The sequence below is a fragment of the Camelus bactrianus genome, chromosome 26 (assembly GCF_048773025.1).
Source record: "Camelus bactrianus isolate YW-2024 breed Bactrian camel chromosome 26, ASM4877302v1, whole genome shotgun sequence".
NCBI lineage: Eukaryota > Metazoa > Chordata > Mammalia > Artiodactyla > Camelidae > Camelus > Camelus bactrianus.
Window position 1 is genome coordinate 2,682,005 of NC_133564.1, and position 17,286 is coordinate 2,699,290.

General features: G+C 47.2%; 1 protein-coding gene across 10 annotated transcripts in view; it reads left to right on the forward strand.

Annotated features, from left to right (window-relative positions):
- LOC141575153 (uncharacterized) overlaps positions 1-17,286 on the forward strand; it is a 195,240-nt gene that overhangs the window by 20,392 nt on the left and 157,562 nt on the right. For 6 of the 10 annotated variants that reach the window (XM_074353754.1, XM_074353755.1, XM_074353758.1 and 3 more), the window contains exons 12-13: positions 979-1,138; positions 4,192-4,911. The gene's annotated coding sequence lies outside the window, so the exon portion shown is untranslated. Of the gene's footprint in view, positions 1-978; positions 1,139-4,191; positions 4,912-5,667; positions 5,858-8,813; positions 8,833-9,014; positions 9,442-17,286 lie in introns of those variants that run through there. The other 4 variants (XM_074353763.1, XM_074353762.1, XM_074353760.1 and 1 more) reach the window with 4 other exon arrangements.

The window sequence follows — 17,286 nt, forward strand, 5'->3', positions numbered from 1 at the left end:
CAGCTGAGTTTAAAATCAGAGGGAGGTGTAGCCATAGAGCAATGTTCAGAAAGGCTGCTGACCATGAAAATGGAGGAAGTCGTGAGGCAGAAGCTAAGGAAGGTGGGTTACCTCTGGAAACTGGAAAAAAAAAAAAACAACAACAACAAGGAAACATTCTCTTCTAGACCCTCTAGAAGGAAGGAACCCTGCTGCTACCTTGAATTTAGCCCAATGAGAACTGTGTTGGATCTCTGACCTCCACAGCCATAAGCTGATAAATCTGTGCTGGTTTAAGCTCTTAAGCTTATGGAAATTTCTTACATTGGTAAGAGGAAAATAACATAGTGAGCCGTAGTGTAACGGATTAAAGGTATAGGATGGGGTGTGGAGAGGATTCTGACATTTACAACTAAAAATCAACCAGGTGAAGTGGGAAGGTGTTTTAAGGAAGACCTACCTGGCAGGGCTGTTAAGCAGACTGGAGCGAGGGGAGCATTGGAGTTAGAGGAATCAATTAAATCTCTACCAGAAAAATAAGGAATAAAATGTAACAGGGCTTCAGTGATAGTGGATGTAGGAATGGAAATGGGCAGAGAGACATAAATATTACTTTGAAATTAGCTACAGGTTTGATGACTGCATGTTTGGGAGACTTAGCCGATGTGTGGACTGAATGTTTGCATCCCCTCAAAATCCATATGTCGAAACCCCATCTCCCAGGGTGATGGTATTGGGAGGTGGGGCCTTTGGGAGGTGATTTGTAGAATAAAATGAGGTCATGAGAGTAGAGCCCTCATGAATGGGATTAGTGTTCTTATACAAGCCCCCAGAGTGCTTGCTTCTCTCTGCTCTCTGGGATATGAAGATATTGGGAAGACAGCCATCTTCGAGCTGGCAATCCTCTCAAGGATACATTGACCTTGAAAGTCTCAGCCTCCAAACCATAAGGAATATGCTGGTTGTTTAAGCCACCCGACCCACGGTAATTTGTTACAGCATCCCAGACTGACGAAGACAGTGGAGAATGCCTCTGAGTTTGGCACTGATTGCCTGGAGAATGCTGAAACCCAGGGAAGTGGGCAGCACAGACGTTTACTCATTTAATCCTGCCAACACAGTAGGAGATAGAGTCTACATATTCCTCGCTACTTAAAAGGTAAGGAAAAAGAGGCACAAATAATAACAATGACAACAAAAACAACAATAATTTGTCCAAGATTCACACAGAACCCCCTGGAGGCAGAGTGAGAATTTATACTCAGGCAGGCTGGCCCCAGAGCCCCTGCTCATAACTAATAAGTCAGATCACCTTGCTTATGTGGATCAGTTTTTTTCAACTGTGATATGAGGGTACTGTGTCCAGTAACTTATAATTTCAAAATACTTCACTGTAACGGAATCATTAGTCACAGGCCTTACAAACCACAGAAACCTACACATACAAAAATATCTCGTTAGGTCAAGATAACCAATAACGTTTTTAAATATTATACCTGCTGGGCCTTTGCAATAAAATGTCTTTTTATAATTCTGTCTGGCTACAGAATAACTTCATAATCCTGCATGTTGCTGGTGGCTCCCATGTTGGACAGCACGGGCCTAGAGATTTTAAATTACTTGCCCAGACTCGCCCAGGAAGCTCGTGGTGGGATCCGAGCTATAGTCTGGGACTTTTCCTTCCTATCCAACAAGTCCCTCATGGAAGTTTAGAAGCTTCTCCTTTGGTGCCCAGCTGTCTATCCGTACTTATAACATCTTGTCAGGTGTTCCAGCCTGCTCCTGAACATCAGCCAGAACCCACTTCTGCTCTATTTTGTCCAGGTAATACCTTCTAGCAACTTCCATTGCCTTCTTGGCATCAGTTCTTACCTGGAAGGGTAGTGGCTAGAGGTGGAAATGTGTCCACATGACAGGTTTTTCATAAACACAGCAGGAGTGGTCAAGAGAATAAAACGTCAGGAAGATGAGTAGAAGCAGGTCATTTAATATACCAAATGGGTACTTTCAATGTCTGTGTTTCCGAGTCCAGGCTTGTTCTGCTCGTGCATTACAGGCCAATAAATCAGGAGACCAGGTTTTGGGGGCAAGAAACAGCGACTTTAATTTGGAAAGCCAGCTGAGAAATGGTAGAATAATGTCCTGGGGAACCATCACCCCAAGTCAGATTTCAGGCTCTTCTTATATTAAAAGTGGGAAGTGGGAATGCTTGGTTGTTGCAAACTTGGTGTATGAATTCTTTGTTGTTAGAATCCTTTGTTCTTGCAGCTCTTCACCTGGGTCACATCCGTGTAAACCTCCAACAAACAAATGTTGTTTTCTATTCTGTAACTTGTTATCTTTATGTGAATAGAAAAGTGTTAATATCCTTCAAAGTCAGAGCCTTGAGAATAGGGTCTCCTGTATATTTCAGGCTCTAGGCAACATTGTTTTACAAAAGGTGCAGAACCAACAAGACTAAGCCTAGGAAACAGGGCACAGGGTTAAAGTCAAAGGAACAGATATAATATGGAGTCAGATTTTTTCTTTCCTATTTCAGTAGTGCCATGGAGAAGGCAGTTTGGGCAGCTTTTCGTAGGGTCCTGGAGGCTTTCTCTCTGAGCCTCTGTGTGCCTCTGTTGAAAACCCTTCATAGCTATCTGGCCTGCTGGAAAACCACTCCGCCTTTTTTGCCCTGAAGTTGTGTTCTGTTTATAACTGATCTCTACTTATTGGAAAACAACTCAATAAAAACTCAGTTGGTTTTCCACCAGCCATGGGCAGGGGTGAGGAATAGCACTTTATTATTTTATGAAAAAAAATAAAAGAAGTCTTAAAACAGCACTGGGCATATAGGAGAGAGTCAATAAATGCTTCCTGGCCGAAATCAAAAGTGATGGCTCAGTGATTCCATGGCTGCTGTATTTGCTGAGCTTGCTACTCCTTTGCTCCATTACACATTTTTTTTAACTGAAAAAGAAATACATGCATGTGGTTAAAAAATTTCAAACAGAGCACAAAAATACACAAGTGAAAGAAGTTTTCCCTCATCCTCTCTTCTTTCAGCCCTCCCTGGAGATGCCACTGTTTACAATCCTTTGTGTGTTTTCCAGATATGCTATGCACATTCCGACCTATGTATGTAAATTCCTTTAAAGTATTACTTATTTTTAACTTAAAGGGATTTAAATCCTCAAGTGTCTTCTGCCCTGGTAATAGAAAAGAACAAATCTGACTCCATAATAAATCTGTTCCTTTGACTTAACCCTGTGCTCTGTCTCCAAGGCTTCATCTTGCTTGTAAAACAATGTTGCCTAGGGCCTAAAATATACAGGAGAGCCTATTTTGAATGCTCTGACCTTTAAGGATATTTAACACTTTTCCATTCATATAAAGATAACAAGTAACATAATAGAAAATAACGTTTGTTTTGTTGGAGGTTTACAGGGATCTGACCCAGGCAGATAGCTGCAAGAAGAAAGGATTCTAACAAGAAAAAATTACTACATGAAGAAGATTGCAAAAACCAAGCTCGTAGGAAAGGAGCCTGAATTCTGACTTGGGGAGATGGTTTTCCAGGACATTAGTTTGCCATCTAGGTCTTCAGAAATTTGCTATTCCATGCCCCAACACCTGGTCTCCCAACTTACTGGCCTGTCCTGCACTAAGGAGAATGAATTTAGACTCAGTAACACTCCTATCTTCCTAGCAAGCTGGGCACTGGAATTGAGGGCAGCTATCCCACACCCAGGGACATACTGTGTACCCTTGATGGTTCCCCGAGGGTGGGGTGTGGTTTACTCAGGAAGGATGGGGACTATGCACCAAAACTCAGGCAGTATGCTCCTTTTGGGATCTGACCTTGTACCTCCCGCTCCCCGCCAGTACAACACCTGGGACAGTGGAGGTAAAGCAGAGATCTTGCCTGCCTGTGTCCCAGCGTGTAAAACGGGAATATGTACTCTTTCCAAGGTAGTTCTGAGCGACAACACCTGCGGGTGCTTGGTTCCCAGACCAAAAGGAAACCCAACTCCGCTTGGGGGCAACGGGTGTGATCCCCGTAGGGGTCCTGCAGAGGCCTTGGGTGGAGGGCTGGTCCAGGTAGGTAAAATATGTGCTGCGGGCCTTGAAGGGTTAGAGAAGTGTGCAGAGGCAGGACTGCTGCCTCCTTCAGGATGCCCACAGAGTTAAAACTATCTCTCTCCATCTCTGATACTCTCCTCCACACTCCAGATCCCTGCCTTCTCTCTGCTCCTCCTGTCCATTTCTCTCCCTCCACTTTTCCCCTTCTCCCCTCCTCCTCCCATCTTCTCCGTCCCTCGCTTCCCCACCTTCTCTCGCAGAACCCAGAGAGGATCGCTGGCCCTCCTGCGCATGTGTAGTTGGTGCCAGCTGGACCGAGGGTTGGAAGCTGCACCTAGGAGCCGGGGATTGGCCCCAAAGGCTTCTCAGCTCTTTCGCCCGGTTGGACTTTAGCTCCTGCCCCGGCGCCCCGGCCACAGCTCTCCAGGGCCAGGTGTGCACCTGCCGCCTCTCGCCCCAGCCGGGCTTCCCTCAGTCCGCGGCTGGCGTCCCCTTCCCCTCTCCCGCCTGCGAGTACTCTCCTCCCGGGCTGCCTCACCTCGGCCGCCGGCCGGTCCCCGCCCCTGGGCGGGCTATGTCCCTGGCGGGCGGGTTCTGCGGACACGGACGGGGGCGGGCGGCTGGGGCTGGGGCTGGCCTCCGAGCGGGGATACAGCCCGCGTCCCCCACCACCGCTTTCCCTGCCCCGCGACCACGGGGCTGCCCTCCTCTCCCTTTCCCGCTCCCTTGGGACCAGCTCAGTGGTGTGGGCGTTGCTCCCCGGGCTGAGAGCCTCCGGCTGTGAACCCCAGCTTCTCCTGGTGGAGTCGGGAAAAGGGAGCGTCAGTGCTGAGCGAGCTTCCTTCTCCTCCCTTAGTGTTTCTGCCCCAGGTAAGTACCTTGAACACTTTCACGTGTTTTGTTGGCGATGCTTGATGATGTCACTGTTTTTATAGTGAGAGGGATTACAGTGTTGAAAGCAAGGCTTGTTTCAGTTAAAAATGAGCTGAAGGCATGAGGCTGTGACATCCTCCATCCTTCCCTCTCCCAGGGTGAAACGTGTGACCTTCGATCTTAAAAAGATAGTTACAGTCCCTAACTAGCCCAGCCCAGCTAGGGTGTGTTAACAGGAACAGCACCACCAGAGGCTTTGGAGACTCAGGGACATTGCAGTCCTAAAGAGCTCCTGGCAAAATTTGGTTTGTTTTGGTTTTTTCGTTCTTCTTAAATTGTGGGACAGACTAGTTGTATAGAGGGAAAAATAATTGTCAAGAAATATTTTTTCATTTAACATCTTTTTTGTGATATTGTTCACACACCATGAAGTCCACCCACTTAAATGCTACAATTCAGCAGCTTTAGCATATTCACAGTGGTGCAACAATTAATATTCCAGAACGTTTTCATCACTTCAGAAAGACCAGTGGAAATGAATGACCTATCCACCCCTTCCCAGTGCTGGTTCTAAAGAAGTTTCTTGGTTGTTCCTGACCATAAATTATCTTGTTACCCATAAAAACTCTGGTAGGAAATCTAAACAGAATTGTATTGAAACTGTCTATCAAAGCAAGAAGAATTAATGTCTTTATGGCATAAATTTCTTCTACCCATGAATATATCTCGGACCCTATATTTTCATATTTCCAGAGCCTGGCCCATGGGAAGTCCTCTTTAATTGTTGGGTTTGTGAATGATGAGATTCTATACATCGTTAGTTGCAACTGAAGCCTTTCACAGAAGAGAAAATAAACTCACTGAAGCCAAGTGACTCTCTGATGGTCAGAAAGAGTGACAGCCAGTGCTGGAGTGACCCAGTGGACTTGGTGTTTGTAACCAGAATTCTCCAGCACGTACAGCTAAGGGGATCAGAGTATTCTTTTATTTTTTCTAAATGGCGTTGCTTTTATTTTTACTTATTTTTTAAAATTATTTTTTATTGAAGTGTAGTCAATTTAGAATGTTAGTTTCAGATGTACAGCAGAGATTCAGTTATAAACATATGCATATGTATCTACATATGTTTTAGATTATTTTTAGTACAACTCATTACAAGAAATTGAATATAGTTCCCTGTGCTATATAGTAGGTCCTTGTCATTTATTTTATTTTTATTAATGTGTATCTGTTAATCCCCCTTTTCCTGCCTGCTAACCACAGTTTGCTTTCTATGTCCATGAGTCTATTTCTAGCAGCACCGTTTTTGCTAGTAATATATGCTGGTTGGCTGCTTTCAGTTTCAGTAATTCCACCTTATCTGTGGGCATTTTCCTTCTGGTGGGAATGTGTGTGTTTTGCACACGTGATATAAGAGTTGTGTATTTGGGAGAACTCCAGGCCTCGTGTAGTGCCTGGTACAGAGTGCCCACTGAGCTGATGCTTGAACTGGGAAAAAAACATAGTAAATGTTGGAATTTCCACTATGGTTGAAACTTCCAGGCTTATTTAACCTGTTTAGCCCACCTTAATGTTGGCTGCACCCATACTGGGTAATTTGGTGGAACTTCATGTTATAGTGGTGTAGAGACGGGGCCTTGTATGCTTCTTCTCTTTCCGTTTTCTAAGAGTCATTCTCCTGGGCCTTCCAGATCCTCCCCCAGAAGTGCCCAAGGCTGGCTTGGTGCTGCGCTGAGGCAATATTTGTTAATAAGGCCCTTTCCTCATCTCTTCTGAGCCTCCGTTTCCTTCTCTACACAATGAAGACTTAGACTAGAAAAGTGCTTTTCAGTTTCTTTTAAGCCATGTTTCCTTTGAGAAACAGAAAATACAAATCTCTACTCCCATTCAACATGTAGATTTTGACACATCCTCCAAGGAGTGACATAGCTCTTTGTGGAAAATTGAAGTGATTGTGATTCCAGGTGGCACAGAAAAGACTCTTCAGACATTTATTGCAGGGAGAGGGCAGTAAAGGGGCAGTATATCCCACTTTCTAGTGTGAGCACTGGAACAGGGGCTTGGGTTTATATACAGTGTCCGACGTGGCCTCTCTCTAATTTTTTTTTTTGCCTCTCTCTAATCTTGCACAACGTGATAAACCTCTCTCCCTCAGTTTCTTAATGCGTCAAGTTGGGGTGATAATAGTTTAAGTCTTTTGTGAAACATTATACACATAAGACATTTATTTCTCGGTAGAAACAAAACCTGCGAGAGAATCAGGGATTTCTTTAAAAAGAAAAAAAATCTTGTCCACAGCACTCTGTCTGTGTCTATTTTGAAGTTCCTTGAGGGTGAGTGTTGGGTCTAAAGTCCATCGTGGGACAGGTGGCCCATGGGTCTGTGTGCCGCAGATTGCCCCCTCCTCCCCAGTCCTCTTCCTCTCAGTCCAGGATGAAGTTCCCTAGTAGATTTACACAGAGATCTTGTGGAAATGGCTTTTCATTTTATTGTTTCACGAAGAAGGGCTGCCATCATGATCTCTGTAGTCAGCTTTTGGTGACCTGAAGGCTATGCAATTACGTTTTTCTATTTAATAAAAAGAAAAAAAATTACAAGTACAAAATTAGACCTACGGCGGTGGCAGGGGCTCTTGAAAGTGGGGACCATTAGCTTTGTTAGTTTCAGGTGCAGGGGCCTCTGGCCATGAGGACACATCATCGTGCTCTGAAGTTGGAGGGACCACTGGGCTCAGTGGGAATGTTTACTGAGTGTATCTCATGGGCTGGGCATTGACCTATTTGTACTGTGTGTTCCTTATTTGAGACAGTGAGCTCATTTAACCTCAATAGCCTCTTTAACAAATTAGACTTTTTATTTTGAGATATATTGTAGATTCCCATGTAGTTGTAAGAGATAATATGGAGAGGGCCTACGGAATTTTTGCCCAAGTTTCTTTAAAGGTTCCATCTTGCATAGTTGGGATACAATTCAGAAATGACTCACTAACCCTTTGAGGTTTGTGTTATTGCCCTCATTTCTATTCATGATTAAACTGGGGTTAAGAGGAGCACACAGGCCTGCCCAGGTCACCCATGGTTAGTGTAGAGTCAGGTGAAACGTGGGCTTGGAATTTCCAGGCAGTACCATCATGATGCTCTGTGGCAGGGAGCAGCATTCACTTTGCTTGTTTATTCATTCATTCAGCAAGCATTTATTGAGTAAACTCTGTGGGTCAGATGCTATCATAGGTTTATCTGATTCTTCAGCAGTATGGAGAATCCGGTAATGTTTCCTTCTTTTTTTTAATCTGAGAAAATTAGCTCTGAGAGGTTATATACCCCCCAAAGGAAATATAGCTCATAAATGAGGGGTAGTAAATTTGTACAGATCCTTCTTCTTATGCAGGTGGTACCCTACGTATTTTACACTTGTAAACTTCCATAATCCAGATATATTCTTGTAAGGCAAGGATTTTTTTTTTAATTGAAATATACTCATGTTTACAACGTTGTGTCAATTGCAAGGTGTTTATTTTTTCTTGAATTTGGAATTCAAAAAATATTTTTTGAGGGGGGTAAATAGGTTAATTTATTTGTTTCATTTTTTTTAAAATGAGGTACTGAGGACTCAACCCAGGACCTCATACATGCTAAGCATGTGCTCTACCACTGAACTGTACTCTCCTCCCCAAAGCAAGTTTTCTTATCAAGTATTCTGCAGCTAAAGAGTTCAAATAAATTGGAGCTGAAATCCAGGACTTTTGATCCTACTGTGTTTCTTTGCATTATATCCTGCTGAGGGGTGTGGAAGCAGTTCCTTTATTCATTCTTTTATTCAGCAGTTTTGAGCACTGACTTTGCATCAGGGCATGGCTAGGTGCTTGGAAACAGAAAACAAGAAATGACCCTTTTCTGCAGAGGGTGGAAGCCTAGACCAAAAGCTGCGTAATGTGATCCGAGCTGCGGTAGCCATGTGCAGACGCTGAGGACAAACTGTACCCCCGGCTTTGCTTGGGCTTCCCCTGCCTTCTGAATGGTACACACAAGGTCACCGCAACCCAGTGAGGCCCGCAGCCCGCAGCACAGTATGTACCTCGGTCTCCTCTTCCCTCTCGTCAGGGCCTGCAACATGAACATCCCTGACTACGTGCAGTGTGCTGAGGACCACCAGACTCTCCCCGTGGTGGTCCAACCCGTGGGGATCATCTCAGAGCAGAATTTGTTGTGCATCTATAAGCGAATCTCCTTGGTGAGGCAGATCAGCCCGTGCGGCTGGCAGTGGGCACCCTGTATCCACTACAGTCAACACTATGCGCCCGAGAATGGGTGGAGCGACTTCCAGACCCACCGCAAGGTCGTGGGCCTTGTCACCATTACCGACTGCCTCTTGGCCAAGACCTTCGAGAAGCTCCACGTGCAGAAGAGGTGTATGGCACCACGCTTTATGACTCTCGGCTCTTTGTCTTTGTGCTGCATGGGGAGGTGGCCGAGCAGCCGCGCACCGACGTAGCCTTCAATTTACGAGGAATGCAGGGTGATGGAGAAGAGGATCGAGGACTTCACTGAGTCTCTCTTCATCATGATCAAGTCCAAGTGGCTGGACAGTTCTTCCGACAATTCTGGAGACAAGATCCTCCTGCTCTACATCCTGTTTGAGAAGGAGGACTTCGTGGGACTGGACACAGAGAGCAGGAAAGTCTACCTGGATGCCCGGCCACCCTGGCTATATGAAGGGTTGCTTCCCTACATCCAGAAAGGGATCAGCAAGGAGGAGGGCTGTCTTGTAGCCAAGGCGTGAGGGAGGAGCAACCCGCCGGTTTTCAGACGTTTAAAAGTGAATCCGCCTTTGTTTCAGAGAGATTCTTTTAGGGTTATTATGGACACTTACTCCCGCTTTTCAGCCAATTCCCCTGGTGTGACCCCTGGAGTTGCTGTCCAATAGAGTAGCCAAAGCCACTGATGCTAGGAGAGCTGGGGAGGAGGCTGCTCTGAGCTGAGATGTGCTCTAGGTCAAATGCACATCAGACGCTGAGACTTGTCTAGTAAAAAGAATGTAAACTATCTTGTTACTTTCTTTATTGATTACATGTCAAAATGATAGTATTTTACATACTGTAGAATAAGTAAGATATGTTCTTAAAATCAGTTTCTAGGGTTTTTTTTGGGGGGGTTACCTCTTTAAATGTGGCAACTGGGAAACTTTCTTTACATGGCTCACATTTCATTCCTGTTGGACAGCCTCTCCTGGGACAGTCTAATTCCTTTGCTTATAGATGTCACGCTGAATCCTGAGGTGCAGAATGAGGCGCTGGTTGAGCTGGGGGTGGAGCCAGTGTCTCCTGCTTCCCAGGTCCAGCACCTGCACGGCTCAGGCCCTCTCTCCCTGCCTGACAACCACCATGCCAATTAAGGACAACAGAAACACTGCCAGGGGCTTCCAAATGAGCTCCTTACGCAGGGAAAGGCGTGTCACGGAGTATGGGGCACAGCAGGGAAAGATTCGTCCTCACTTTATCCCTGTGATTAAGTCAACGGACCCACTTTGCCTTGGAAGTTCAGACGAGCTCTTCTGGGCTGCCTACCCCCCCATCTTCTGCTCTGTTTCCCTGTGTATCTATCGAGATGTCCCTTGGGCAAAGAGGGTGAAATGCCTTTGCCGGGAGGTGGTCCCCCTTTGCTGGGGAGATTGTGAGAATCTGTGTCCCCCCGGCCTACGGCCTCGGGCCTTGACTCTGGAGAGGGCTCATGGCGGTCCCACAGGTGACGGTCGGAGGACCTGGCACGTGCTGCCGGGCCCATTGTGGAGGAGGTGTTCTGCGATTATCTGTGAGTCTAAAATCAGATTCTACTTTCTGGTTTTTGGTAAGTTGGAGGAGAAGATGCCAGAGAATTGATAAAAACATAGTCCAGACCAGTCCTGTGAGTGACAGGCACAGGGGACCCGAGTCCCACCTGCTTGTGGTGCCTGGCGGGCTCTGGATGAATTTTCACTTCCTCCCTGGACATACCTCTGTGGCTTAAGGAAGGGGCGAGGCATGTCGTGGCGATGACCTGTACTTGTCCTCGCAGGGCCCTGTGATCTACACGGCTTTCTCCCCTTCTGCTTCTTGTAGATGAGTTGGCAGATGTAGTGGTCTGGGCAAAGCTGAGAGCACAGTTGCCAGCACCGTGCCACTCCCAGGCTGGCTCCATTCCCGTCACCTGTCACCTCCTGCTCAGTCCCCAGGTGTCAGTCAATGTAGGTGCATCGGTGCAACGTAAGCAGGGACCACCATCTACCCCTGCACAGAATGGTGGGTGAGCAGTGGAAGCCTGGAGCCCTGCCTCAGCCCCCTGGCCAGTGCCTCCTCTTTTGTCACAGGAGGCACTGGTGACATGTTTGCTCAGCAACTGCTTTGCTCTGAGTCTGCAGACCCACCAGAGTATGCCAGCTTGTCATTGCCTTTTGAAGTGTGTCCTTGGGATTTGGCGGAGTAGCTGGTTGTGTGCTTAGCCCATAGTGGTTGACACAGTCACCATTGTTTACCCAGAACCTCGTGTACCAGGCATGGCTCTCGGCATCAAAATACAGCAGCGCATTAAACCTCCCTCCTGGTGGGTCTGTCTGTTTTGGTACCGTAAGGGCTCAGCCAGCATCTGAACGTCAGTGAGATAACGCGGCCAGTGAGCTCGGGTCAAGTACGCTCTCCTCCAGTCACTTTTACTCCATTGTTGCTTTTACTATTCCACAGTCATTACTTTTTTAAACAATGCTTTCGTGCAGGAACAGAGCCTAATTCTCTCCTGTTACTCTTGGTGGGAGTGAGTAAAATTGTCCAGCTTGAAATGTGACCACATTTTGTAGCTCAAAAGCTGTCTACATGCATCTAGGTGAAGTTTAGGTTTGGGGCGCTGACCACGTTGGGGTCCCCCGGCAGCGCTCCTCGCCTTAGGCCCCTGCCTTCCCTGGAACAATAGGTGAGGGTGGGTCTCACCGTCCCCTCGTCCCTGTCTTCACCAAACTCACGTAAATTCTTGTAATTGCTGTCAGTTATTTTTGTTCTCATGTGTTTCTAATTTTCGCTGTTCCTCTTTTCCTTTTCCTATTTCCCTTTCTATCTTGTACTGCCCTGTGAGCATGTTGTTGCGTCTGAAAAGTGGACTGCGCACACCCTGCATTGGAAATAGCCAGATTGTCCTCCGTGCTGTCCCCATCGCTTTAAAAAGCAAAAACCTTAACAGTTGCCTTGATCCATATATTATCCTAGTCATCTTTTTATTTTCTAGATTTTTGGAATTTTTGCTTTGTTAGCACATCACCCACTGGTGTTTGATACCTGTTAAAATCTTTGCTTTGAGGAACCAGTTTGGTCCTCCTTATATTTGGTGACAAATGCGTCCTTACTAAATTTGTTTGATTGTTTTGAAGAAGCGAGATGCGAATTGAATTAGGCGGCTACTGAGGGATTTTTTCATGGAGTATTTAAACTTTGAAAGTCAAAATCTGCAGCATCTTCCTTTATTCTGACTTTCACACAAACGTGCTTAGCACGCGGTTCCGGGCTGTCGCTGTGTGACATGCGTGACGGAGCTTCCTGGCCGGTGGTCACTGGTGAGAAAGTGGCAGGCTCGGAGATGAGCAGCTGCAGGGGATGCTGTTGGAGGAAGCAGTCACCGGTTTTATGTTTTTTGTTTTTTGTTTTTGCATTCAACTTCCCCGTGCCATTTACTATACTTTGCCTTCATAGAGAGGCAGGGGCAGGTCTAAACTCCATGCCACTCTTATTTTCCCTTTACGAGGCTGGTTTTTCTGAGTATCAGAACAACATGGCCTTCTCCTAAGTAGCTGGCTCACTTGGATCTGGTGGACACAGGGACCGCTAAAGGGGACCGTAGCTTCCTCTCTGCTCCAGCCAGTGGGCATTCAGAGCCGGGTCTGTGGTTTGCCTCAGCAGCCATGCAGGCCTCCCTGTACCAGCCTTTACTATTAACCCATGTTGGTAGTAAATAGCTGACTCCGTGTCTGTTGCAGCTGACGTCCACCACTGACGGCCGTGTCGTTAGTTTGCGGTAGTGAGTCTCCAACACCCCAGTCAGCTGTGAAGTGACCTTGCATTCTCACCCACACCCTGGTTCATCTCACCCGGGGAAAGGGTTTGGCCACCACCGTCATGCTGGCCATGAGACCTTGTTTCTCCTTTCATGCCCTGGTCAAATTGTGGACACTTCATCCTTCACTGACTTGGTCTCGCTTGAGACATGCCAGACATTCTGAAAGAGTCCATTACATTCTGGGGGGGAACAGAACAGAAGTAAGAGTAGCAAGTAGGGGTCTAGGCTATCTGGGTTGGAAAATGCAGGCTGGGATCTGTGAAGGCTGGGCTGTGCCTTGGACACAGGCCTTTCCCGTGGCTCCCGATAGCCCAGGGGTCGGAGTGAGAACAGCCTTGCCTGGGTTCCCCCATCCTCATCTGCTCACTGGCAGGTGTGTCTGCTAATTCGGAACTGCCCCAAACCTCGGGACCTTCAAAGTTCAGACCACAGGAGAACCTTGAGTCCCTTCTCCTGGGCCTCCTTTGTGAGAATCCAGTGCCTTCTGAGGTGACCAGCGGCAGGGGATGCCTCCCCCTCCAGGGAGCTCTCTTCGGAGGACTGTGAAGCACTGTACCTTGCTATGAGCTTGTGGGGTTCCATCCGTGGTCCTTGCAGAACCAGACTTGAGACTGGCTTAGCGATAGAAATGACAGGACTGATTCCAGGGCAGGGCCGGGGGGAGGAACAGGGGAAATTTAATGTGACCTCAAACACCTAGGTGGGTTCTGGGTCTGTTACTAAAATCGGGAGCCTGGGAGGTACCTGCCAGGAATCGAACTCTAAAGTAAATGGTGGACATGAGTCATTTTTAAGATTCCATTTTTCATCCAAGTTAGGACTTCAAAGAGGCACTCGGGTCTATGGCCCTGGGGCTCAGGTGAAGGAGCCGGACCACAGATACACGTTGGGAGTCGTCATTCTTAGCTGGTGTTCACAGCCGTGCAGGTGGATGAGCTCATCTCGAGAGGTGCACACTGAGGCTGAGGCGGGGCAGGGCTGTGCCTGGGTTGAAGGAAAGCCCAGACCATGCAGCTTTGGTGTGTCAGTCAGTGGCGTTTGGTATTTTCAGAACAATGGCATTTATCCTTATGGGTCCTGGGGGTGGGCAGGGCCACCCAGGAAGAAATCTGAAGGGAGGGTTTTGGCCACGCGTGCGCGTCTTGGGATGATGCAGAGGCTGCATGGTTCGGGAGGGGAACCTCCTCGGAAGCTGGAGTCGGAGTGGGGAGTGGGGAGAAGGTAGTCACACTCACCTGTGAGGGAGGGACAGAGGCCTAGGGAGTCTCCACCCTAGCGGACTCTCTTTCCCACGAACAAAAGGCCAGCAGACAGAAGATTTGAGGTGAGAAGGGACGGGCGCTGGGAGAGGAGCCAAAGTGGAAAATGGTGGTTGGACAGTTCTGGAATAGTCTCCCTGCAAAATAGAGTTAAAAAAACCCAGACTCTTAAGAACATTGATAGTGACGTTGGAGGAGATAGTTCTTTTTCTGGCCTCCTAAAGGTAAGGCATGTATCCGGGGATACACAGAAGAATCGGGCAGTCAAGTCCGGGGGCTTGACCCTTACCAGGGGGAACAATGCAAGTTTAAAGGGGGAGAAGGGCAGCGGAGGGAAACTAGCCAGGCCTCGTGTCAGGTACCAGTCGGCCGCACTACTTGCGTGTTGCATTCACATCCATGTCTCCCAGGTGGGCGGTGGCAGCCCCCTTTTGCAGATTGGGAAGCCTTCTCAGAGGGGTTAAGGGATTGGTCCTTTTAGCGGCTAGTCAATGCTGTAGCAGGATTCAAGCAGGGCCTTGTCAGACTTCAAGGGCATGTTCTAACTACTAATTCCGGTACCTCCCTGTTGTACCTGGATTGGTGAATTGGGTCAGTTTTGGAGCCTTTCACAAAAAGTACGATTTAAGTGCCTCAGGACTGTTTCACAAAGCTCAGTGTTCTTTAATGGTTCAGAAGCACCGCAGTGATTTTCGCCCCACAGAGGTAAGGTCTTACTCCTTTGACGCTGACGTGGTTGCAAATGAATTACAGGTGCAAAACCAGACTTAGCAGCTTCTGAAGGGAAACTCTCCAGTTCTCCCTTGATAGGCTTTCTTCCACGGGATGTAACCTGCTGCAGCGTAGATCTGAGCTTTCCGTATGGAGTGAGGTTTTGATATCCAAAGTTAGCAAAGAAGGGTCAGATGGAGAAAATCGACGTTAACAATTTATTTTGGGGTTTCATTAGACAAGATGCACTATCGCTTAATGGCCCATATAACGTATGTAATTGAATACAGAATATTGCATTCCTTACTTTCTAATGAGAGCTGTCTTGCAACTTAAGGTTGTCTGCTTTGGAACTTCAGCTCAGCCACTAGGGCACCTGTCAGTGTGTTGGTGTGATTGTATTTACACAGTGCATGTAATCTGGGCTTCCTCAGCCCCAAACACTCCAGTGCAGAATCATAGGCTGTAGCCATCACTTAGATACACAAATACTTCTACAACTATATGATACAAAAAAAGAGAGAGAGAGAGAGAGAGATAGATTGCCTTTATCAAAGTTCCTTTGATTTTAACTGCAAACTGTTGTTGAGCAGCTCTGGTTTCCTTTGGATATGAATATGTACATTTCTTTGCATGTAACTTGGATTTTAGACTAGAACACCAACCTCTTGCTTTCCATGAGCCACAAAACTCATAGCCAAATGACATACGTATGAAACATTTTATTCTTTTCTTCTGAGACAGAATCCTTGAATCTGGGACTTTGGCTGTGATTTAGCTTTTTGCTCTTCCCACCCCTCTTGTTGTCTCACTCCTTTTTCCCACGTGGCCTCCAAGAGGTCATGGCATCCGAGGAGCAGGTGGACAAACACCAGTTGATGGCCAAGCAGTCCTGCTGTAGAGTCAGCCCAGCCAAGAGCTAAAGGACATCATCAGAGAGGGCTTCCTTGAAGAAATGGGCTCTACATTCAGTTATGAGTGCAGAGTAAGAGTCAGCCAGGAAAAGGAATCAAGAGGGTGACTCAGGTGGCAGGAGCAGCCCGGGTAGAGGCCTGGAGGCTTGTGGGGTGGGGACTCGGGGAGAGTGCACTTGTGGTCCAGGGTGGAGGGTGCCCCTTCTTGGAAGGACCCTGCAGTGGGCCTAGGGATGGAGGGCTTTGGAGGAGCTTGGTTTTTTACTAGAACTGACACAGAAGAGGCAGTGAAGGGTGTCCGCAGAAAGTGACCCTCAGGAGAGATACTCCTGGTTTTGCTTCTGATGTTCTACAGAAAGAAGGGGTCGGGTGGGCGAGAGCAGCACTGCCCGTCCATTTGAGACCCACCCCTTCATTCATTTATTCATAACACATGCAATTCTGATTGTCCAGGGGAGAGAGGGTGGACTCACAGTAGTAAGCAAAATGTATTGCTTCTTGAGAGCTTAGCAGTTTCAGAAGTTGTCTTAGCGTAGAATGTTCTAGGAACACAGCAGGGGCACCTAACCCAAAGTGCAGAGGTTCGAGGGAAGGAAGGCTTCCTTGACAAACCGTCAAAATTAGCCTGGAGGCAAGTGGGAAGTAGCAGCAGGTCTGGGGGCACCTGAGATCATTGGGGACCTGGGTACTGAGGTGAGGCTGGGCGAGCAGTGTCGGGGGTGGGGCTAGAACTCTACCAGGGAGCCTCTGAAGGGTTTGAAGTGGGGGTAACGTAATCAAATTTGTGCTTTGGGAATGCTGTACTGGCTGTGTGTGTGTGTGTGTGTGTGTGTGTGAAGCGGGGATGAGGGGGAGATTGCCACCAACTGGGAGGGTGATTAGAAGACCATTGACAGACTGGGGGGCCACCAGTGGGAGAGGGGCGTCGGGGCTGCTTGGGGACGGCAGGTGCAGTGTGGATGCCGGATTTCCTCATGGGATGGGCTTAATAACGGGGACCCCCTAGCGGCACCTTGTGGCTGGAAGAAAACGGATGCAGCCAGGTGGACTTTTCTCTTCTTCCCTGCCTTGTGTGATGATCTTAGCTCAGCCAACATTTGGAACAGAAGAGCTAAGTTTCAGGGTAGTCCAGGACTTTGTTGAGCTCGTTCGAGTGAGATCTGATAGGATTTAGGCTTGTGTTGAGATCTGCATGTTCACTTAACTAGAAACGTCCCATCTTTTGGATTTCCATAGGGGTATTTATTCTTGATAAAGATTGTTTCTTGGTGAGAGGAAATTTAATACAGCTGCTGTCTTTCTCAAAAAAAAAATCTTATATTTTAAGAAATTTAATATTCAAAAGAATAGCAAAATTTAAAAATGATAAAATAAGGCTTTGGTGTAGTTTCTTTGGATTCTGAGTTAATGTAGAGT